This window comes from Ipomoea triloba, chromosome 4 (genome assembly GCF_003576645.1).
Source record: "Ipomoea triloba cultivar NCNSP0323 chromosome 4, ASM357664v1".
NCBI lineage: Eukaryota > Viridiplantae > Streptophyta > Magnoliopsida > Solanales > Convolvulaceae > Ipomoea > Ipomoea triloba.
The window spans coordinates 15,879,539-15,897,452 of NC_044919.1; the positions used below are offsets into that span (position 1 = coordinate 15,879,539).

At 49.1% G+C, this 17,914-nt stretch overlaps 50 non-coding genes and 6 pseudogenes across 50 annotated transcripts; all 56 read left to right on the forward strand.

Annotated features, from left to right (window-relative positions):
• The first annotated feature begins 166 nt into the window (after nucleotides 1-166).
• Nucleotides 167-285, forward strand: LOC116018065. Its single transcript, XR_004098098.1, has one exon. It is a non-coding gene; the product is annotated as a 5S ribosomal RNA (ribosomal RNA).
• A 137-nt stretch (nucleotides 286-422) lies between these two features.
• Nucleotides 423-541, forward strand: LOC116018312. The gene has a single exon (XR_004098336.1). It is a non-coding gene; the product is annotated as a 5S ribosomal RNA (ribosomal RNA).
• Nucleotides 542-1,431: 890 nt separating this feature from the next.
• LOC116017995 lies at nucleotides 1,432-1,541 on the forward strand (annotated as a pseudogene).
• Nucleotides 1,542-1,676: 135 nt separating this feature from the next.
• LOC116017928 lies at nucleotides 1,677-1,797 on the forward strand. Its single transcript, XR_004097999.1, has one exon. It is a non-coding gene; the product is annotated as a 5S ribosomal RNA (ribosomal RNA).
• Nucleotides 1,798-1,926: 129 nt separating this feature from the next.
• Nucleotides 1,927-2,047, forward strand: LOC116017929. The gene has a single exon (XR_004098000.1). It is a non-coding gene; the product is annotated as a 5S ribosomal RNA (ribosomal RNA).
• Nucleotides 2,048-2,176: 129 nt separating this feature from the next.
• LOC116017930 lies at nucleotides 2,177-2,297 on the forward strand. Its single transcript, XR_004098001.1, has one exon. It is a non-coding gene; the product is annotated as a 5S ribosomal RNA (ribosomal RNA).
• Nucleotides 2,298-2,426: 129 nt separating this feature from the next.
• LOC116017931 lies at nucleotides 2,427-2,547 on the forward strand. Its single transcript, XR_004098002.1, has one exon. It is a non-coding gene; the product is annotated as a 5S ribosomal RNA (ribosomal RNA).
• Nucleotides 2,548-2,676: 129 nt separating this feature from the next.
• LOC116017932 lies at nucleotides 2,677-2,797 on the forward strand. The gene has a single exon (XR_004098003.1). It is a non-coding gene; the product is annotated as a 5S ribosomal RNA (ribosomal RNA).
• A 129-nt stretch (nucleotides 2,798-2,926) lies between these two features.
• Nucleotides 2,927-3,047, forward strand: LOC116017933. The gene has a single exon (XR_004098004.1). It is a non-coding gene; the product is annotated as a 5S ribosomal RNA (ribosomal RNA).
• Nucleotides 3,048-3,358: 311 nt separating this feature from the next.
• Nucleotides 3,359-3,479, forward strand: LOC116017961 (annotated as a pseudogene).
• Nucleotides 3,480-3,616: 137 nt separating this feature from the next.
• LOC116018304 lies at nucleotides 3,617-3,735 on the forward strand. The gene has a single exon (XR_004098329.1). It is a non-coding gene; the product is annotated as a 5S ribosomal RNA (ribosomal RNA).
• Nucleotides 3,736-4,054: 319 nt separating this feature from the next.
• Nucleotides 4,055-4,175, forward strand: LOC116017921. Its single transcript, XR_004097993.1, has one exon. It is a non-coding gene; the product is annotated as a 5S ribosomal RNA (ribosomal RNA).
• Nucleotides 4,176-4,312: 137 nt separating this feature from the next.
• LOC116018250 lies at nucleotides 4,313-4,431 on the forward strand. The gene has a single exon (XR_004098275.1). It is a non-coding gene; the product is annotated as a 5S ribosomal RNA (ribosomal RNA).
• Nucleotides 4,432-4,750: 319 nt separating this feature from the next.
• Nucleotides 4,751-4,871, forward strand: LOC116017923. The gene has a single exon (XR_004097994.1). It is a non-coding gene; the product is annotated as a 5S ribosomal RNA (ribosomal RNA).
• A 137-nt stretch (nucleotides 4,872-5,008) lies between these two features.
• LOC116018352 lies at nucleotides 5,009-5,127 on the forward strand. The gene has a single exon (XR_004098373.1). It is a non-coding gene; the product is annotated as a 5S ribosomal RNA (ribosomal RNA).
• Nucleotides 5,128-5,256: 129 nt separating this feature from the next.
• Nucleotides 5,257-5,375, forward strand: LOC116018329. Its single transcript, XR_004098352.1, has one exon. It is a non-coding gene; the product is annotated as a 5S ribosomal RNA (ribosomal RNA).
• Nucleotides 5,376-5,504: 129 nt separating this feature from the next.
• On the forward strand, nucleotides 5,505-5,623 carry LOC116018313. Its single transcript, XR_004098337.1, has one exon. It is a non-coding gene; the product is annotated as a 5S ribosomal RNA (ribosomal RNA).
• A 129-nt stretch (nucleotides 5,624-5,752) lies between these two features.
• Nucleotides 5,753-5,871, forward strand: LOC116018336. The gene has a single exon (XR_004098358.1). It is a non-coding gene; the product is annotated as a 5S ribosomal RNA (ribosomal RNA).
• Nucleotides 5,872-6,000: 129 nt separating this feature from the next.
• On the forward strand, nucleotides 6,001-6,120 carry LOC116018499. Its single transcript, XR_004098513.1, has one exon. It is a non-coding gene; the product is annotated as a 5S ribosomal RNA (ribosomal RNA).
• A 137-nt stretch (nucleotides 6,121-6,257) lies between these two features.
• LOC116018433 lies at nucleotides 6,258-6,376 on the forward strand. Its single transcript, XR_004098450.1, has one exon. It is a non-coding gene; the product is annotated as a 5S ribosomal RNA (ribosomal RNA).
• Nucleotides 6,377-6,513: 137 nt separating this feature from the next.
• On the forward strand, nucleotides 6,514-6,634 carry LOC116018376. Its single transcript, XR_004098396.1, has one exon. It is a non-coding gene; the product is annotated as a 5S ribosomal RNA (ribosomal RNA).
• A 137-nt stretch (nucleotides 6,635-6,771) lies between these two features.
• LOC116018377 lies at nucleotides 6,772-6,892 on the forward strand. Its single transcript, XR_004098397.1, has one exon. It is a non-coding gene; the product is annotated as a 5S ribosomal RNA (ribosomal RNA).
• Nucleotides 6,893-7,029: 137 nt separating this feature from the next.
• LOC116018378 lies at nucleotides 7,030-7,150 on the forward strand. Its single transcript, XR_004098398.1, has one exon. It is a non-coding gene; the product is annotated as a 5S ribosomal RNA (ribosomal RNA).
• A 137-nt stretch (nucleotides 7,151-7,287) lies between these two features.
• On the forward strand, nucleotides 7,288-7,408 carry LOC116018379. Its single transcript, XR_004098399.1, has one exon. It is a non-coding gene; the product is annotated as a 5S ribosomal RNA (ribosomal RNA).
• A 137-nt stretch (nucleotides 7,409-7,545) lies between these two features.
• Nucleotides 7,546-7,664, forward strand: LOC116018380. The gene has a single exon (XR_004098400.1). It is a non-coding gene; the product is annotated as a 5S ribosomal RNA (ribosomal RNA).
• A 137-nt stretch (nucleotides 7,665-7,801) lies between these two features.
• Nucleotides 7,802-7,919, forward strand: LOC116017941. The gene has a single exon (XR_004098011.1). It is a non-coding gene; the product is annotated as a 5S ribosomal RNA (ribosomal RNA).
• Nucleotides 7,920-8,958: 1,039 nt separating this feature from the next.
• LOC116017950 lies at nucleotides 8,959-9,079 on the forward strand. Its single transcript, XR_004098020.1, has one exon. It is a non-coding gene; the product is annotated as a 5S ribosomal RNA (ribosomal RNA).
• A 137-nt stretch (nucleotides 9,080-9,216) lies between these two features.
• LOC116018422 lies at nucleotides 9,217-9,335 on the forward strand. Its single transcript, XR_004098439.1, has one exon. It is a non-coding gene; the product is annotated as a 5S ribosomal RNA (ribosomal RNA).
• Nucleotides 9,336-9,472: 137 nt separating this feature from the next.
• Nucleotides 9,473-9,591, forward strand: LOC116017992 (annotated as a pseudogene).
• Nucleotides 9,592-9,902: 311 nt separating this feature from the next.
• On the forward strand, nucleotides 9,903-10,020 carry LOC116018512. The gene has a single exon (XR_004098527.1). It is a non-coding gene; the product is annotated as a 5S ribosomal RNA (ribosomal RNA).
• A 129-nt stretch (nucleotides 10,021-10,149) lies between these two features.
• LOC116018508 lies at nucleotides 10,150-10,268 on the forward strand. Its single transcript, XR_004098522.1, has one exon. It is a non-coding gene; the product is annotated as a 5S ribosomal RNA (ribosomal RNA).
• A 129-nt stretch (nucleotides 10,269-10,397) lies between these two features.
• LOC116018460 lies at nucleotides 10,398-10,515 on the forward strand. Its single transcript, XR_004098475.1, has one exon. It is a non-coding gene; the product is annotated as a 5S ribosomal RNA (ribosomal RNA).
• A 129-nt stretch (nucleotides 10,516-10,644) lies between these two features.
• LOC116018516 lies at nucleotides 10,645-10,762 on the forward strand. The gene has a single exon (XR_004098531.1). It is a non-coding gene; the product is annotated as a 5S ribosomal RNA (ribosomal RNA).
• Nucleotides 10,763-11,073: 311 nt separating this feature from the next.
• Nucleotides 11,074-11,192, forward strand: LOC116018443. Its single transcript, XR_004098459.1, has one exon. It is a non-coding gene; the product is annotated as a 5S ribosomal RNA (ribosomal RNA).
• A 137-nt stretch (nucleotides 11,193-11,329) lies between these two features.
• LOC116018315 lies at nucleotides 11,330-11,448 on the forward strand. Its single transcript, XR_004098339.1, has one exon. It is a non-coding gene; the product is annotated as a 5S ribosomal RNA (ribosomal RNA).
• Nucleotides 11,449-11,759: 311 nt separating this feature from the next.
• LOC116018529 lies at nucleotides 11,760-11,880 on the forward strand. Its single transcript, XR_004098543.1, has one exon. It is a non-coding gene; the product is annotated as a 5S ribosomal RNA (ribosomal RNA).
• A 659-nt stretch (nucleotides 11,881-12,539) lies between these two features.
• Nucleotides 12,540-12,660, forward strand: LOC116017953. The gene has a single exon (XR_004098023.1). It is a non-coding gene; the product is annotated as a 5S ribosomal RNA (ribosomal RNA).
• A 137-nt stretch (nucleotides 12,661-12,797) lies between these two features.
• LOC116017936 lies at nucleotides 12,798-12,915 on the forward strand. Its single transcript, XR_004098007.1, has one exon. It is a non-coding gene; the product is annotated as a 5S ribosomal RNA (ribosomal RNA).
• Nucleotides 12,916-13,052: 137 nt separating this feature from the next.
• LOC116018520 lies at nucleotides 13,053-13,171 on the forward strand. Its single transcript, XR_004098534.1, has one exon. It is a non-coding gene; the product is annotated as a 5S ribosomal RNA (ribosomal RNA).
• Nucleotides 13,172-13,308: 137 nt separating this feature from the next.
• On the forward strand, nucleotides 13,309-13,427 carry LOC116018362. Its single transcript, XR_004098383.1, has one exon. It is a non-coding gene; the product is annotated as a 5S ribosomal RNA (ribosomal RNA).
• Nucleotides 13,428-13,738: 311 nt separating this feature from the next.
• On the forward strand, nucleotides 13,739-13,859 carry LOC116017964 (annotated as a pseudogene).
• Nucleotides 13,860-13,996: 137 nt separating this feature from the next.
• LOC116018347 lies at nucleotides 13,997-14,114 on the forward strand. Its single transcript, XR_004098368.1, has one exon. It is a non-coding gene; the product is annotated as a 5S ribosomal RNA (ribosomal RNA).
• A 137-nt stretch (nucleotides 14,115-14,251) lies between these two features.
• LOC116018447 lies at nucleotides 14,252-14,370 on the forward strand. Its single transcript, XR_004098463.1, has one exon. It is a non-coding gene; the product is annotated as a 5S ribosomal RNA (ribosomal RNA).
• Nucleotides 14,371-14,689: 319 nt separating this feature from the next.
• Nucleotides 14,690-14,807, forward strand: LOC116017970 (annotated as a pseudogene).
• A 137-nt stretch (nucleotides 14,808-14,944) lies between these two features.
• On the forward strand, nucleotides 14,945-15,062 carry LOC116018389. The gene has a single exon (XR_004098409.1). It is a non-coding gene; the product is annotated as a 5S ribosomal RNA (ribosomal RNA).
• Nucleotides 15,063-15,162: 100 nt separating this feature from the next.
• LOC116017920 lies at nucleotides 15,163-15,280 on the forward strand. Its single transcript, XR_004097992.1, has one exon. It is a non-coding gene; the product is annotated as a 5S ribosomal RNA (ribosomal RNA).
• Nucleotides 15,281-15,417: 137 nt separating this feature from the next.
• Nucleotides 15,418-15,536, forward strand: LOC116018066. Its single transcript, XR_004098099.1, has one exon. It is a non-coding gene; the product is annotated as a 5S ribosomal RNA (ribosomal RNA).
• A 137-nt stretch (nucleotides 15,537-15,673) lies between these two features.
• On the forward strand, nucleotides 15,674-15,791 carry LOC116017943. The gene has a single exon (XR_004098013.1). It is a non-coding gene; the product is annotated as a 5S ribosomal RNA (ribosomal RNA).
• Nucleotides 15,792-15,920: 129 nt separating this feature from the next.
• Nucleotides 15,921-16,038, forward strand: LOC116017957. The gene has a single exon (XR_004098027.1). It is a non-coding gene; the product is annotated as a 5S ribosomal RNA (ribosomal RNA).
• Nucleotides 16,039-16,168: 130 nt separating this feature from the next.
• Nucleotides 16,169-16,287, forward strand: LOC116018489. Its single transcript, XR_004098503.1, has one exon. It is a non-coding gene; the product is annotated as a 5S ribosomal RNA (ribosomal RNA).
• Nucleotides 16,288-16,416: 129 nt separating this feature from the next.
• On the forward strand, nucleotides 16,417-16,535 carry LOC116018271. Its single transcript, XR_004098294.1, has one exon. It is a non-coding gene; the product is annotated as a 5S ribosomal RNA (ribosomal RNA).
• Nucleotides 16,536-16,664: 129 nt separating this feature from the next.
• On the forward strand, nucleotides 16,665-16,783 carry LOC116018240. Its single transcript, XR_004098265.1, has one exon. It is a non-coding gene; the product is annotated as a 5S ribosomal RNA (ribosomal RNA).
• Nucleotides 16,784-16,912: 129 nt separating this feature from the next.
• Nucleotides 16,913-17,031, forward strand: LOC116018300. Its single transcript, XR_004098325.1, has one exon. It is a non-coding gene; the product is annotated as a 5S ribosomal RNA (ribosomal RNA).
• A 137-nt stretch (nucleotides 17,032-17,168) lies between these two features.
• Nucleotides 17,169-17,290, forward strand: LOC116017989 (annotated as a pseudogene).
• A 63-nt stretch (nucleotides 17,291-17,353) lies between these two features.
• Nucleotides 17,354-17,472, forward strand: LOC116018230. Its single transcript, XR_004098255.1, has one exon. It is a non-coding gene; the product is annotated as a 5S ribosomal RNA (ribosomal RNA).
• Nucleotides 17,473-17,609: 137 nt separating this feature from the next.
• On the forward strand, nucleotides 17,610-17,728 carry LOC116018369. Its single transcript, XR_004098390.1, has one exon. It is a non-coding gene; the product is annotated as a 5S ribosomal RNA (ribosomal RNA).
• The last annotated feature ends 186 nt before the right edge of the window (nucleotides 17,729-17,914 follow it).

A 17,914-nucleotide genomic window follows, 5' to 3' on the forward strand; every position in this document is an offset into this window, starting at 1 on the left:
CCCCCTGGGAAGTCCTCGTGTTGCTTCCCCCACCCTCGTTTTAATTTTTCTTTTAAACCGCTGGACAGCTCGCTAAGGGTACTATCCTTTTAAACCGCTAAACCGCTAAGCGAGAGAACTTGCGCCGAGAGAGAGGATCAAGTACATTTTGCGCGCAGTACATGACGGATGCGATCATACCAGCACTAATGCACCGGATCCCATCAGAACTCCGAAGTTAAGCGTGCTTGGGCGAGAGTAGTACTAGGATGGGTGACCCCCTGGGAAGTCCTCGTGTTGCATCCCCCACCCTTGTTTTAATTTTTCTTTTAAACCGCTGGACCGCTCGTTAAGGGTACTATCCTTTTAAACCGCTAAACCGCTAAGCGAGAGATGTTGCGCGGAGAGAGAGGGTCAAGTACATTTTGCGCTCAATATATGACGGATGTGATCATACCAGCACAAATGCAACGGATCCCATCAGAACTCCGAAGTAAAGCGTGCTTGGGCGAGAGTAGTACTAGGATGGGTGACCCCCTGAGAAATCCTCGTGTTGCATCCCCCACCCTCTTTTTAATTTTCCTTTTAAACCGCTGGACCGCTCGCTAAGGCTACTAACTTTTTAAACCGCTAAGTGAGATAAGTTGCGCGGAGAGAGAGGGTCAAGTACATTTTGCGCGCAGTACATGACGGATGCGATCATACCAGCACTAATGCACCGGATCCCATCAGAACTCCGAAGGCAAGCTAATTTTTCTTTTAAACCGCTGGACCGCTCGCTAAGGATACTATCCTTTTAAACCGCTAAACCGCTAAGCGAGAGATGTTGCGCGGAGAGAGAGGGTCAAGTACATATTGCGCGCAGTACATGACGGATGCGATCATACCAGCACTAATGCACCGGATCCCATCAGAACTCCGAAGGCAAGCTAATTTTTCTTTTAAACCGCTGGACCGCTCGCTAAGGATACTATCCTTTTAAACCGCTAAACCGCTAAGCGAGAGAAGTTGCGCGGAGAGAGAGGGTCAAGTACATTTTGCGCGCAGTACATGACGGATGCAATCATACCAGCACTAATGCACCGGATCCCATCAGAACTCCGAAGTCAAGCTAATTTTTCTTTTAAACCGCTGGACCGCTCGCTAAGGATACTATACTTTTAAACCGCAAAACCGCTAAGCGAGAGAAGTTGCGCGGAGAGAGAGGGTCAAGTACATATTGCGCGCAGTACATGACGGATGCGATCATACCAGGTACATATTGCGCGCAGTACATGACGGATGCGATCATACCAGCAACATATTGCGCGCAGTACATGACGGATGCGATCATACCAGCAATAATGCACCGGCAGTACATGACGGATGCGATCATACCAGCAATAATGCACCGGATCCCATCAACGGATGCGATCATACCAGCAATAATGCACCGGATCCCATCAAAACTCCCGATCATACCAGCAATAATGCACCGGATCCCATCAAAACTCCAAAGTTAAGCGCGCTTGGGCGAGAATAGTACCAGGATGGGCGACCCCCCCTGGGAAGTCCTCGTGTTGCATCCACCACCCTCTTTTTAATTTTTCTTTTAAACTGCTGGACCGCTCGCTAAGGGTACTATCCTTTTAAACCGCTAAGCGAGAGAAGTTGCGCGGAGAGAGAGGGTCAAGCACATATTGCGCGCAGTACATGAAGGATGCGATCATACCAGCAATAATGCACCGGATCCCATCAAAACTCCGAAGTTAAGCGCGCTTGGGCGAGAATAGTACCAGGATGGGCGCCCCCCCCTGGGAAGTCCTCGTGTTGCATCCACCACCCTCTTTTTAATTTTTCTTTTAAACTGCTGGACCGCTCGCTAAGGGTACTATCCTTTTAAACCGCTAAGCGAGAGAAGTTGCGCGGAGAGAGAGGGTCAAGCACATATTGCGCGCAGTACATGAAGGATGCGATCATACCAGCAATAATGCACCGGATCCCATCAAAACTCCGAAGTTAAGCGCGCTTGGGCGAGAATAGTACCAGGATGGGCGCCCCCCCCTGGGAAGTCCTCGTGTTGCATCCACCACCCTCTTTTTAATTTTTCTTTTAAACTGCTGGACCGCTCGCTAAGGGTACTATCCTTTTAAACCGCTAAGCGAGAGAAGTTGCGCGGAGAGAGAGGGTCAAGCACATATTGCGCGCAGTACATGAAGGATGCGATCATACCAGCAATAATGCACCGGATCCCATCAAAACTCCGAAGTTAAGCGCGCTTGGGCGAGAATAGTACCAGGATGGGCGCCCCCCCCTGGGAAGTCCTCGTGTTGCATCCACCACCCTCTTTTTAATTTTTCTTTTAAACTGCTGGACCGCTCGCTAAGGGTACTATCCTTTTAAACCGCTAAGCGAGAGAAGTTGCGCGGAGAGAGAGGGTCAAGCACATATTGCGCGCAGTACATGAAGGATGCGATCATACCAGCAATAATGCACCGGATCCCATCAAAACTCCGAAGTTAAGCGCGCTTGGGCGAGAATAGTACCAGGATGGGCGCCCCCCCCTGGGAAGTCCTCGTGTTGCATCCACCACCCTCTTTTTAATTTTTCTTTTAAACTGCTGGACCGCTCGCTAAGGGTACTATCCTTTTAAACCGCTAAGCGAGAGAAGTTGCGCGGAGAGAGAGGGTCAAGCACATATTGCGCGCAGTACATGAAGGATGCGATCATACCAGCAATAATGCACCGGATCCCATCAAAACTCCGAAGTTAAGCGCGCTTGGGCGAGAATAGTACCAGGATGGGCGCCCCCCCCTGGGAAGTCCTCGTGTTGCATCCACCACCCTCTTTTTAATTTTTCTTTTAAACTGCTGGACCGCTCGCTAAGGGTACTATCCTTTTAAACCGCTAAGCGAGAGAAGTTGCGCGGAGAGAGAGGGTCAAGCACATATTGCGCGCAGTACATGAAGGATGCGATCATACCAGCAATAATGCACCGGATCCCATCAAAACTCCGAAGTTAAGCGCGCTTGGGCGAGAATAGTACCAGGATGGGCGCCCCCCCCTGGGAAGTCCTCGTGTTGCATCCACCACCCTCTTTTTAATTTTTCTTTTAAACTGCTGGACCGCTCGCTAAGGGTACTATCCTTTTAAACCGCTAAGCGAGAGAAGTTGCGCGGAGAGAGAGGGTCAAGTACATTTTGCGCGCAGTACGTGACGGATGCGATCATACCAGCACTAATGCACCGGATCCCATCAGAACTCCGAAGTCAAGCTAATTTTTCTTTTAAACCACTGGACCGCTCGCTAAGTATACTATACTTTTAAACCGCTAAACCGCTAAGCGAGAGAAGTTGCGCGGAGAGAGAGGGTCAAGTACATATTGCGCGCAGTACATGAAGGATGCGATCATACCAGCAATAATGCACCGGATCCCATCAAAACTCCGAAGTTAAGCGCGCTTGGGCGAAAATAGTACCAGGATGGGCGACCCCCCCTGGGAAGTACTCGTGTTGCATCCACCACCCTCTTTTTAAGTTTTCTTTTAAACTGCTGGACCGCTCGCTAAGGGGACTATCCTTTTAAACCGCTAAACCGCTAAGCGAGAGATGTTGCGCGGAGAGAGAGGGTCAAGTACATTTTGCGCGCAATATATGACGGATGTGATCATACCAGCACAAATGCAACGGATCCCATCAGAACTCCGAAGTAAAGCGTGCTTGGGCGAGAGTAGTACTAGGATGGGTGACCCCCTGAGAAGTCCTCGTGTTGCATCCCCCACACTCTTTTTAATTTTTCTTTTAAACCGCTGGACCGCTCGCTACGGGTACTATCCTTTTAAACCGCTAAGCCGCTAAGCGAGAGAAGTTGCGCGGAAAGAGAGGGTCAAGTACATTTTGCGCGCAGTACATGACGGATGCGATCATACCAGCACTAATGCACCGGATCCCATCAGAACTCCGAAGTCAAGCTAATTTTTCTTTTAAACCACTGGACCGCTCGCTAAGTATACTATACTTTGAAACCGCTAAACCGCTAAGCGAGAGAAGTTGCGCGGAGAGAGAGGGTCAAGCACATATTGCGCGCAGTACATGAAGGATGCGATCATACCAGCAATAATGCACCGGATCCCATCAAAACTCCGAAGTTAAGCGCGCTTGGGCGAGAATAGTACCAGGATGGGCGACCCCCCCTGGGAAGTACTCGTGTTGCATCCACCACCCTCTTTTTAAGTTTTCTTTTAAACTGCTGGACCGCTCGCTAAGGGGACTATCCTTTTAAACCGCTAAACCGCTAAGCGAGAGATGTTGCGCGGAGAGAGAGGGTCAAGTACATTTTGCGCGCAGTATATGACGGATGTGATCATACCAGCACAAATGCACCGGATCCCATCAGAACTCCGAAGTAAAGCGTGCTTGGGCGAGAGTAGTACTAGGATGGGTGACCCCCTGAGAAGTCCTCGTGTTGCATCCCCCACACTCTTTTTAATTTTTCTTTTAAACCGCTGGACCGCTCGCTACGGGTACTATCCTTTTAAACCGCTAAGCCGCTAAGCGAGAGAAGTTGCGCGGAAAGAGAGGGTCAAGTACATTTTGCGCGCAGTACATGACGGATGCGATCATACCAGCACTAATGCACCGGATCCCATCAGAACTCCGAAGTCAAGCTAATTTTTCTTTTAAACCACTGGACCGCTCGCTAAGTATACTATACTTTGAAACCGCTAAACCGCTAAGCGAGAGAAGTTGCGCGGAGAGAGAGGGTCAAGCACATATTGCGCGCAGTACATGAAGGATGCGATCATACCAGCAATAATGCACCGGATCCCATCAAAACTCCGAAGTTAAGCGCGCTTGGGCGAGAATAGTACCAGGATGGGCGACCCCCCCTGGGAAGTACTCGTGTTGCATCCACCACCCTCTTTTTAAGTTTTCTTTTAAACTGCTGGACCGCTCGCTAAGGGTACTATCCTTTTAAACCGCTAAACCGCTAAGCGAGAGAAGTTGCGCAGAGGGAGATGGTCAAGTACATTTTGCGCGCAGTACATGACGGATGCGATCATACCAACACTAATGCACTGGATCCCATTAGAACTCTGAAGCTAAGCGTGCTTGGGCGAGAGTAGTACTAGGATGGGCGACCCCCTGAGAAATCCTCGTGTTGCATCCCCCACCCTCTTTTTAATTTTTCTTTTAATCCGCTGGACCACTCGCTAAGGGTACTATCCTTTTAAACCGCTAAGCGAGAGAAGTTGCGCGGAGAGAGAGGGTCAAGTACATTTTGCGCGCAATATATGACGGATGTGATCATACCAGCACAAATGCAACGGATCCCATCAGAACTCCGAAGTAAAGCGTGCTTGGGCGAGAGTAGTACTAGGATGGGCGACCCCCTGAGAAATCCTCGTGTTGCATCCCCCACCCTCTTTTTAATTTTTCTTTTAATCCGCTGGACCACTCGCTAAGGGTACTATCCTTTTAAACCGCTAAGCGAGAGAAGTTGCGCGGAGAGAGAGGGTCAAGTACATTTTGCGCGCAATATATGACGGATGTGATCATACCAGCACAAATGCAACGGATCCCATCAGAACTCCGAAGTAAAGCGTGCTTGGGCGAGAGTAGTACTAGGATGGGTGACCCCCTGAGAAATCCTCGTGTTGCATCCCCCACCCTCTTTTTAATTTTTCTTTTAAACCGCTGGACCGCTCGCTAAGGTTACTAACTTTTTAAACCGCTAAGTGAGATAAGTTGCGCGGAGAGAGAGGGTCAAGTACATTTTGCGCGCAGTACATGACGGATGCGATCATACCAACACTAATGCACTGGATCCCATTAGAACTCTGAAGCTAAGCGTGCTTGGGCGAGAGTAGTACTAGGATGGGTGACCCCCTGAGAAATCCTCGTGTTGCATCCCCCACCCTCTTTTTAGTTTTTCTTTTAAACCGCTGAACCGCTCGCTCAGCATACTATCCTTTTAAACCGCTAAGCGAGAGATGTTGCGCGGAGAGAGAGGGTCAAGTACATATTGCGCGCAGTACATGACGGATGCGATCATACCAGCAATAATGCACCGGATCCCATCAAAACTCCGAAGTTAAGCGCGCTTGGGCGAGAATAGTACCAGGATGGGCGACCCCCCTGGGAAGTCCTCGTGTTGCATCCACCACCCTCTTTTTAATTTTTCTTTTAAACTGCTGGACCGCTCGCTAAGGGTACTATCCTTTTAAACCGCTAAACCGCTAAGCGAGAGAAGTTGCGCAGAGAGAGATGGTCAAGTACATTTTGCACGCAGTACATGACGGATGCGATCATACCAACACTAATGCACCGGATCCCATTAGAACTCTGAAGCTAAGCGTGCTTGGGCGAGAGTAGTATTAGGATGGGTGACCCCCTTGGAAGTCCTCGTGTTGCTTCCCCCACCCTCGTTTTAATTTTTCTTTTAAACCGCTGGACCGCTCGCTAAGGGTACTATCCTTTAAAACCGCTAAACCGCTAAGCGAGAGATGTTGCGCGGAGAGAGAGAGTCAAGTACATTTTGCGTGCAGTACATGACGGATGCAATCATACCAGCACTAATGCACCGGATCCCATCAGAACTCCGATGTTAAGCGTGCTTGGGCGAGAGTAGTACCAGGATGGGCGACCCCCCCTGGGAAGTCCTCGTGTTGCTTCCCCCGCCCTCGTTTTAATTTTTCTTTTAAACTGCTGGACCGCTCGCTAAGCATACTATCCTTTTAAACCGCTCAAACGCTAAGCGAGAGAAGTTGCGCGGAGAGAGAGAGTCAAGTACATTTTGCGTGCAGTACATGACGGATGCAATCATACCAGCACTAATGCACCGGATCCCATCAGAACTCCGATGTTAAGCGTGCTTGGGCGAGAGTAGTACCAGGATGGGCGACCCCCCCTGGGAAGTCCTCGTGTTGCTTCCCCCGCCCTCGTTTTAATTTTTCTTTTAAACTGCTGGACCGCTCGCTAAGCATACTATCCTTTTAAACCGCTCAAACGCTAAGCGAGAGAAGTTGCGCGGAGAGAGAGAGTCAAGTACATTTTGCGTGCAGTACATGACGGATGCAATCATACCAGCACTAATGCACCGGATCCCATCAGAACTCCGATGTTAAGCGTGCTTGGGCGAGAGTAGTACCAGGATGGGCGACCCCCCCTGGGAAGTCCTCGTGTTGCTTCCCCCGCCCTCGTTTTAATTTTTCTTTTAAACTGCTGGACCGCTCGCTAAGCATACTATCCTTTTAAACCGCTCAAACGCTAAGCGAGAGAAGTTGCGCGGAGAGAGAGAGTCAAGTACATTTTGCGTGCAGTACATGACGGATGCAATCATACCAGCACTAATGCACCGGATCCCATCAGAACTCCGATGTTAAGCGTGCTTGGGCGAGAGTAGTACCAGGATGGGCGACCCCCCCTGGGAAGTCCTCGTGTTGCTTCCCCCACCCTCGTTTTAATTTTTCTTTTAAACCGCTGGACCGCTCGCTAAGGGTACTATCCTTTAAAACCGCTAAACCGCTAAGCGAGAGATGTTGCGCGGAGAGAGAGGGTCAAGTACATTTTGCGCGCAATATATGACGGATGTGATCATACCAGCACAAATGCAACGGATCCCATCAGAACTCCGAAGTAAAGCGTGCTTGGGCGAGAGTAGTATCAGGATGGGTGACCCCCTGAAAAATCCTCGTGTTGCATCCCCCACCCTCTTTTTAATTTTTCTTTTAAACCGCTGGACCGCTCGCTAAGGCTACTAACCTTTTAAACCGCTAAACCGCTAAGCGAGAGAAGTTGCGCGGAGAGAGAGGGTCAAGTACATTTTGCGCGCAGTACGTGACGGATGCGATCATACCAGCACTAATGCACCGGATCCCATCAGAACTCCGAAGTGAAGCGTTCTTGGGCTAGAGTAGTACTAGGATGGTGACCCCCTGGAAAGTCCTCTTGTTGCATCCCCCACCCTCTTTTTAATTTTTCTTTTAAACCGTTGGACCGCTCGCTAAGGGTACTATCCTTCTAAACGGCTAAGCGAGAGAAGTTGCGCGGAGATAGAGGGTCAAGTATATTTTGCGCGTAGTACATGACGGATGCGATCATACCAGCACTAATGCACCGGATCCCATCAGAACTCCGAAGTCAAGCTAATTTTTCTTTTAAACCGCTGAACCGCTCGCTAAGGATACTATCCTTTTAAACCGCTAAACCGCTAAGCGAGAGATGTTGCGCGGAGAGAGAGGGTCAAGTACATTTTGCGCGCAGTACATGACGGATGCGATCATACCAGCACTAATGCACCGGATCCCATCAGAACTCCGAAGTCAAGCTAATTTTTCTTTTAAACCGCTGAACCGCTCGCTAAGGATACTATCCTTTTAAACCGCTAAACCGCTAAGCGAGAGATGTTGCGCGGAGAGAGAGGGTCAAGTACATTTTGCGCGCAGTACATGACGGATGCGATCATACCAGCACTAATGCACCGGATCCCATCAGAACTCCGAAGTCAAGCTAATTTTTCTTTTAAACCGCTGAACCGCTCGCTAAGGATACTATCCTTTTAAACCGCTAAACCGCTAAGCGAGAGATGTTGCGCGGAGAGAGAGGGTCAAGTACATTTTGCGCGCAGTACATGACGGATGCGATCATACCAGCACTAATGCACCGGATCCCATCAGAACTCCGAAGTCAAGCTAATTTTTCTTTTAAACCGCTGAACCGCTCGCTAAGGATACTATCCTTTTAAACCGCTAAACCGCTAAGCGAGAGATGTTGCGCGGAGAGAGAGGGTCAAGTACATTTTGCGCGCAGTACATGACGGATGCGATCATACCAGCACTAATGCACCGGATCCCATCAGAACTCCGAAGTCAAGCTAATTTTTCTTTTAAACCGCTGAACCGCTCGCTAAGGATACTATCCTTTTAAACCGCTAAACCGCTAAGCGAGAGATGTTGCGCGGAGAGAGAGGGTCAAGTACATTTTGCGCGCAGTACATGACGGATGCGATCATACCAGCAATAATGCACCGGATCCCATCAAAACTCCGAAGTTAAGCGCGCTTGGGCGAAAATAGTACCAGGATGGGCGACCCCCCCTGGGAAGTCCTCGTGTTGCATCCACCACCCTCTTTTTAATTTTTCTTTTAAACTGCTGGACCGCTCGCTAAAGGTACTATCCTTTTAAACCGCTAAACCGCTAAGCGAGAGAAGTTGCGCAGAGGGAAATGGTCAAGTACATTTTGAGCGCAGTACATGACGGATGCGATCATACCAACACTAATGCACTGGATCCCATTAGAACTCTGAAGCTAAGCGTGCTTGGGCGAGAGTAGTATTAGGATGGGTGACCCCCTGGGAAGTCCTCGTGTTGCTTCCCCCACCCTCTTTTTAATTTTTCTTTTAAACCGCTGGACCGCTCGCTAAGGGTACTATCCTTTTAAACCGCTAAACCGCTAAGCGAGAGATGTTGCGCGGAGAGAGAGGGTCAAGTACATTTTGCGCGCAATATATGACGGATGTGATCATACCAGCACAAATGCATTTTTAACCATCAGAACTCCGAAGTAAAGCGTGCTTGGGCGAGAGTAGTACTAGGATGGGTGACCCCCTGAAAAATCCTCGTGTTGCATCCCCCACCCTCTTTTTAATTTTTCTTTTAAACCGCTGGACCGCTCGCTAAGGCTACTAACTTTTTAAACCGCTAAGTGAGATAAGTTGCGCGGAGAGAGAGGGTCAAGTACATTTTGCGCGCAGTACATGACGGATGCGATCATACCAGCACTAATGCACCGGATCCCATCAGAACTCCGAAGTCAAGCTAATTTTTCTTTTAAACCGCTGAACCGCTCGCTAAGGATACTATCCTTTTAAACCGCTAAACCGCTAAGCGAGAGAAGTTGCGCGGAGAGAGAGGGTCAAGTACATATTGCGCGCAGTACATGACGGATGCGATCATACCAGCACTAATGCACCGGATCCCATCAGAACTCCGAAGTGAAGCGTTCTTGGGCTAGAGTAGTACTAGGATGGTGACCCCCTGGGAAGTCCTCTTGTTGCATCCCCCACCCTCTTTTTAATTTTTCTTTTAAACCGTTGGACCGCTCGCTAAGGGTACTATCCTTCTAAACGGCTAAGCGAGAGAAGTTGCGCGGAGATAGATGGTCAAGTACATTTTACGCGCAGTACATGACGGATGCGATCATACCAACACTAATACACCGGATCCCATTAGAACTCTAAAGCTAAGCGTACTTGGGCGAGAGTAGTATTAGGATGGGTGACCCCCTGGGAAGTCCTCGTGTTGCTTCCCCCACCCTCTTTTTAATTTTTCTTTTAAACCGCTGGACCGCTCGCTAAGGGTACTATCTTTTTGAACCGCTAAGTTAGAAAAGTTGCGCGGAGAGAGAGGGTCAAGTACATTTTGCGCGCAGTACATGACGGATGCGATCATACCAGCACTAATGCACCGGATCCCATCAGAACTCCGAAGTGAAGCGTTCTTGGGCTAGAGTAGTACTAGGATGGTGACCCCCTAGGAAGTCCTCGTGTTGCATCCCCCACCCTCTTTTTAATTTTTCTTTTAAACCGCTGGACCGCTCGCTAAGGGTACTATCTTTTTGAACCGCTAAGTTAGAAAAGTTGCGCGGAGAGAGAGGGTCAAGTACATTTTGCGCGCAGTACATGACGGATGCAATCATACCAGCACTAATGCACCGGATCCCATCAGAACTCCGAAGGGAAGCGTTCTTGGGCTAGAGTAGTACTAGGATGGTGACCCCCTAGGAAGTCCTCGTGTTGCATCCCCCACCCTCTTTTTAATTTTTCTTTTAAACTGCTGGACCGCTCGCTAAGGGTACTATCTTTTTAAACCGCTAAGTTAGAAAAGTTGCGCGGAGAGAGAGGGTCAAGTACATTTTGCGCGCAGTACATGACGGATGCGATCATACCAGCACTAATGCACCGGATCCCATCAGAACTCCGAAGTCAAGCTAATTTTTCTTTTAAACCACTGGACCGCTCGCTAAGTATACTATACTTTTAAACCGCTAAACCGCTAAGCGAGAGAAGTTGCGCAGAGGGAGATGGTCAAGTACATTTTGCGCGCAGTACATGACGGATGTGATCATACCAACACTAATGCACTGGATCCCATTAGAACTCTGAAGCTAAGCGTGCTTGGGCGAGAGTAGTATTAGGATGGGTGACCCCCTGGGAAGTCCTCGTGTTGCTTCCCCCACCCTCGTTTTAATTTTTCTTTTAAACCGCTGGACCGCTCGCTAAGGGTACTATCCTTTTAAACCGCTAAACCGCTAAGCGAGAGAAGTTGCGCGGAGAGAGAGGGTCAAGTACATTTTGCGCGCAATATATGACGGATGTGATCATACCAGCACAAATGCAACGGATCCCATCAGAACTCCGAAGTAAAGCGTGCTTGGGCGAGAGTAGTACTAGGATGGGTGACCCCCTGAGAAATCCTCGTGTTGCATCCCCCACCCTCTTTTTAATTTTTCTTTTAAACCGCTGGACCGCTCGCTAATGTTACTAACTTTTTAAACCGCTAAGTGAGATAAGTTGCGCGGAGAGAGAGGGTCAAGTACATTTTGCGCGCAGTACATGACGGATGCAATCATACCAGCACTAATGCACCGGATCCCATCAGAACTCCGAAGTCAAGCTAATTTTTCTTTTAAACCACTGGACCGCTCGCTAAGGATACTATACTTTTAAACCGCTAAACCGCTAAGCGAGAGAAGTTGCGCGGAGAGAGAGGGTCAAGTACATATTGCGCGCAGTACATGACGGATGCGATCATACCAGCAATAATGCACCGGATCCCATCAAAACTCCGAAGTTAAGCGCGCTTGGGCGAGAATAGTACCAGGATGGGCGACCCCCCCTGGGAAGTCCTCGTGTTGCATCCACCACCCTCTTTTTAATTTTTCTTTTAAACTGCTGGACCGCTCGCTAAGGGTACTATACTTTTAAACCGCTAAACCGCTAAGCGAGAGAAGTTGCGCAGAGAGAGATGGTCAAGTACATTTTGCACGCAGTACATGACGGATGCGATCATACCAACACTAATGCACCGGATCCCATCAGAACTCCGAAGTCAAGCTAATTTTTCTTTTAAACCACTGGACCGCTCGCTAAGGATACTATCCTTTTAAACCGCTAAGCGAGAGAAGCTGCGCAGAGAGAGATGGTCAAGTACATATTGCGCGCAATATATGACGGATGCGATCATACCAGCACTAATGCACCGGATCCCATCAGAACTCCGAAGTCAAGCTAATTTTTCTTTTAAACCACTGGACCGCTCGCTAAGGATACTATCCTTTTAAACCGCTAAGCGAGAGAAGCTGCGCAGAGAGAGATGGTCAAGTACATATTGCGCGCAATATATGACGGATGCGATCATACCAGCACTAATGCACCGGATCCCATCAGAACTCCGAAGTCAAGCTAATTTTTCTTTTAAACCACTGGACCGCTCGCTAAGGATACTATCCTTTTAAACCGCTAAGCGAGAGAAGTTGCGCGGAGAGAGAGGGTCAAGTACATATTGCGCGCAGTACATGACGGATGCGATCATACCAGCAATAATGCACCGGATCCCATCAAAACTCCGAAGTTAAGCGCGCTTAGGCGAGAATAGTACCAGGATGGGCGACCCCCCCTGGGAAGTCCTCGTGTTGCATCCATCACCCTCTTTTTAATTTTTCTTTTAAACTGCTGGACCGCTCGCTAAGGGTACTATCCTTTTAAACCGCTAAACCGCTAAGCGAGAGAAGTTGCGCAGAGAGAGATGGTCAAGTACATTTTGCGCGCAATATATGACGGATGTGATCATACCAGCACAAATGCAACGGATCCCATCAGAACTCCGAAGCGAAGCGTTCTTGGGCTAGAGTAGTACTAGGATGGTGACCCCCTGGGAAGTCCTCGTGTTGCATCCATCACCCTCTTTTTAATTTTTCTTTTAAACTGCTGGACCGCTCGCTAAGGGTACTATCCTTTTAAACCGCTAAACCGCTAAGCGAGAGAAGTTGCGCAGAGAGAGATGGTCAAGTACATTTTGCGCGCAGTACATGACCGATGCGATCATACCAACACTAATGCACCGGATCCCATTAGAGCTCTGAAGCTAAGCGTGCTTGGGCGAGTGTAGTATTAGGATGGGTGACCCCCTGGGAAGTCCTCGTGTTGCTTCCCCCACCCTTGTTTTAATTTTTCTTTTAAACCGCTGGACCGCTCGCTAAGGGTACTATCCTTTTAAACCGCTAAACCGCTAAGCGAGAGAAGTTGCGCGGAGAGAGAGGGTCAAGTACATTTTGCGCGCAGTACATGACGGATGTGATCATACCAGCACAAATGCAACGGATCCCATCAGAACTCCGAAGTAAAGCATGCTTGGGCGAGAGTAGTACTAGGATGGGTGACCCCCTGAGAAATCCTCGTGTTGCATCCCCCACCCTCTTTTTAATTTTTCTTTTAAACCGCTGGACCGCTCGCTAAGGCTACTAACTTTTTAAACCGCTAAGTGAGATAAGTTGCGCGGAGAGAGAGGGTCAAGTACATTTTGCGCGCAGTACATGACGGATGCAATCATACCAGCACTAATGCACCGGATCCCATCAGAACTCCGAAGTCAAGCTAATTTTTCTTTTAAACCACTGGACCGCTCGCTAAGGATACTATCCTTTTAAACCGCTAAACCGCTAAGCGAGAGAAGTTGCGCGGAGAGAGAGGGTCAAGTACATATTGCGCGCAGTACATGACGGATGCGATCATACCAGCAATAATGCACTGGATCCCATCAAAACTCTGAAGTTAAGCGCGCTTGGGCGAGAATAGTACCAGGATGGGCGACCCACCCTGGGAAGTCCTCGTGTTGCATCCATCACCCTCTTTTTAATTTTTCTTTTAAACTGCTGGACCGCTCGCTAAGGGTACTATCCTTTTAAATCGCTAAACCGCTAAGCGAGAGAACTTGCGCGGAGAGAGAGGATCAAGTACATTTTGCGCGCAGTACATGACGGATGCAATCATACCAGCACTAATACACCGGATCCCATCAGAACTCCGAAGTGAAACGTGCTTGGGCGAGAGTAGTACTAGGATGGTGACCCCCTTGGAAGTCCTCGTGTTGCATCCCCCACCCTCTTTTTAAATGTTCTTTTAAACCGCTGGACCGCTCGCTAAGGGTACTATCCTTTTAAACCGCTAAACCGCTAAGCGAGAGAAGTTGCACGGAGATAGATGGTCAAGTACATTTTGCGCGCAGTACATGACGGATGCGATCATACCAACACTAATGCACCGGATCCCATTAGAACTCTGAAGCTAAGCGTACTTGGGCGAGAGTAGTATTAGGATGGGTGACCCCCTGGGAAGTCCTCGTGTTGCTTCCCCCACCCTCGTTTTAATTTTTCTTTTAAACCGCTGGACCGCTCGCTAAGGGTACTATCCTTTTAAACCGCTAAACCGCTAAGCGAGAGAAGTTGCGCGGAGAGAGAGGGTCAAGTACATTTTGCGCGCAGTACATGACGGATGCGATCATACCAGCACTAATGCACCGGATCCCATCAGAACTCCGAAGTCAAGCTAATTTTTCTTTTAAACCGCTGGACCGCTCGCTAAGGATACTATCCTTTTAAACCGCTAAACCGCTAAGCGAGAAAAGTTGCGCGGAGAGAGAGGGTCAAGTACATTTTGCGCGCAGTACATGACGGATGCGTTCATACCAGCACTAATGCACCGGATCCCATCACAACTCCGAAGTGAAGCGTTCTTGGGCTAGAGTAGTACTAGGATGGTGACCCCCTGGGAAGTCCTCGTGTTGCATCACCCACCCTCTTTTTAATTTTCCTTTTAAACCGCTGGACCGCTCGCTAAGGGTACTATCCTTTTAGACCGCTAAACCGCTAAGCGAGAGAAGTTGCGCGGAGAGAGAGGGTCAAGTACATTTTGCGCGCAGTACATGACGGATGCATTCATACCAGCACTAATACACCAGATCCCATCAGAACTCCGAAGTGAAACGTGCTTGGGCGAGAGTAGTACTAGGATGGTGACCCCCTGGGAAGTCCTCGTGTTGCATCCCCCACCCTCTTTTTAATTTTCCTTTTAAACCGCTAAACCGCTAAGCGAGAAAAGTTGCGCGGAGAGAGAGGGTCAAGTACATTTTGCGCGCAGTACATGACGGATGCGATCATACCAGCACTAATGCACCGGATCCCATCAGAATTCTGAAGTGAAGCGTTCTTGGGCTAGAGTAGTACTAGGATGGTGACCCCCTAGGAAGTCCTCGTGTTGCATCCCCCACCCTCTTTTTAATTTTTCTTTTAAACCGCTGGACCGCTCGCTAAGGGTACTATCCTTTTAAACCGCTAAACCGCTAAGCGAGAGAAGTTGCGCGGAGAGAGAGGGTCAAGTACATTTTGCGCGCAGTACGTGACGGATGCGATCATACCAGCACTAATGCACCGGATCCCATCAGAACTCCGAAGTTAAGCGTGCTTGGGCGAGAGTAGTACTAGGATGGGTGACCCCCTGGGAAGTCCTCGTGTTGCATCCCCCACCCTCTTTTTCTCTTTTTAATTTTTCTTTTAAACCGATAGACCGCTCGCTAAGGGTACTATCATTCTAAACCGCTAAGCGAGAGAAGTTGCTCGGAGATAGATGGTCAAGTACATTTTGCGCGCAGTACATGACGGATGCGATCATACCAGCACTAATGCACCGGATCCCATCAGAATTCTGAAGTGAAGCGTTCTTGGGCTAGAGAAGTACTAGGATGGTGACCCCCTAGGAAGTCCTCGTGTTGCATCCCCCCCCCTCTTTTTAATTTTTCTTTTAAACCGCTAGACCGCTCGCTAAGGGTACTATCCTTCTAAACCGCTAAGCGAGAGAAGTTGCGCGGAGAGAGAGGGTCAAGTACATTTTGCGCGCAGTACATGACGGATGCGATCATACCAGCACTAATGCACCGGATCCCATCAGAATTCTGAAGTGAAGCGTTCTTGGGCTAGAGTAGTACTAGGATGGTGACCCCCTGGGAAGTCCTCTTGTTGCATCCCCCACCCTCTTTTTAATTTTTCTTTTTAAACCGTTGGACCGCTCGCTAAGGGTACTATCGTTCTAAACAGCTAAGTGAGAGAAGTTGCGCGGAGATAGATGGTCAAGTACATTTTACGGGCAGTACATGACGGATGCGATCATACCAACACTAATACACCGGATCCCATTAGAACTCTAAAGCTAAGCGTACTTGGGCGAGAGTAGTATTAGGATGGGGGACCCCCTGGGAAGTCCTCGTGTTGCATCCCCCACCCTCTTTTTAATTTTTCTTTTAAACCGCTGGACCACTCGCTAAGGGTACTATCCTTTTAAACCGCTAAGCGATAGAAGTTGCGCGGAGATAGAGGGTCAAGTATATTTTGCGCGTAGTACATGACGGATGCGATCATACCAACACTAATGCACCGGATCCCATCAGAACTCCGAAGTAAAGCGTGCTTGGGCGAGAGTAGTACTAGGATGGGTGACCCCCTGAGAAATCCTCGTGTTGCATCCCCCACCCTCTTTTTAATTTTTCTTTTAAACTGCTGGACCGCTCGCTAAGGGTACTATCTTTTTAAACCGCTAAGTGAGATAACTTGCGCGGAGAGAGAGGGTCAAGTACATATTGCGCGCAGTACATGACGGATGCGATCATACCAGCACTCATGCACCGGATCCCATCAGAACTCCGAAGTAAAGCGTGCTTGGGCGAGAGTAGTACTAGGATGGGTGACCCCCTGAGAAATCCTCGTGTTGCATCCCCCACCCTCTTTTTAATTTTTCTTTTAAACCGCTGGACCGCTCGCTAAGGCTACTAACTTTTTAAACCGCTAAGTGAGATAACTTGCGCGGAGAGAGAGGGTCAAGTACATTTTGCGCGCAGTACATGACGGATGCAATCATACCAGCACTAATGCACCGGATCCCATCAGAACTCCGAAGGGAAACGTGCTTGGGCGAGAGTAGTATTAGGATGGGTGACCCCCTGGGAAGTCCTCGTGTTGCATCCCCCCCCCTCTTTTTAATTTTTCTTTTAAACCGCTAGACCGCTCGCTAAGGATACTATACTTTTAAACCGCTAAACCGCTAAGCGAGAGAAGTTGCGCGGAGAGAGAGGGTCAAGTACATATTGCGAGCAGTACATGACGGATGCGATCATACCAGCAATAATGCACCGGATCCCATCAAAACTCCGAAGTTAAGCGCGCTTGGGCGAGAATAGTACCAGGATGGGCGCCCCCCCCTGGGAAGTCCTCGTGACCGCGAAACCGCTAAGCTAGGGAAGTTGCGCGGAGAGAGAAGGTCAAGTACATTTTGCGCGCAGTACATGACGGATGCGATCATACCAGCACTAATGCACCGGATCCCATCAGAACTCCGAAGTCAAGCGTGCTTGGGCGAGAGTAGTACTAGGATGGGTGACCCCCTGAGAAATCCTCGTGTTGCATCCCCCACCCTCTTTTTAATTTTTCTTTTAAACTGCTGGACCGCTCGCTAAGGGTACTATCCTTTTAAACCGCTAAACCGCTAAGCGAGAGAAGTTGCGCAGAGAGAGATGGTTAAGTACATTTTGCGCGCAGTACATGACGGATGCGATCATACCAACACTAATGCACCGGATCCCATTAGAACTCTGAAGCTAAGCGTGCTTGGGCGAGAGTAGTATTAGGATGGGTGACCCCCTGGGAAGTCCTCGTGTTGCTTCCCCCACCCTCTTTTTAATTTTTCTTTTAAACCGCTGGACCGCTCGCTAAGGGTACTATCCTTTTAAACCGCTAAACCGCTATGCGAGAGAACTTGCGCGGAGAGAGAGGATCAAGTACATTTTGCGCGCAGTACATGACGGATGCAATCATACCAGCACTAATACACCGGATCCCATCAGAACTCCGA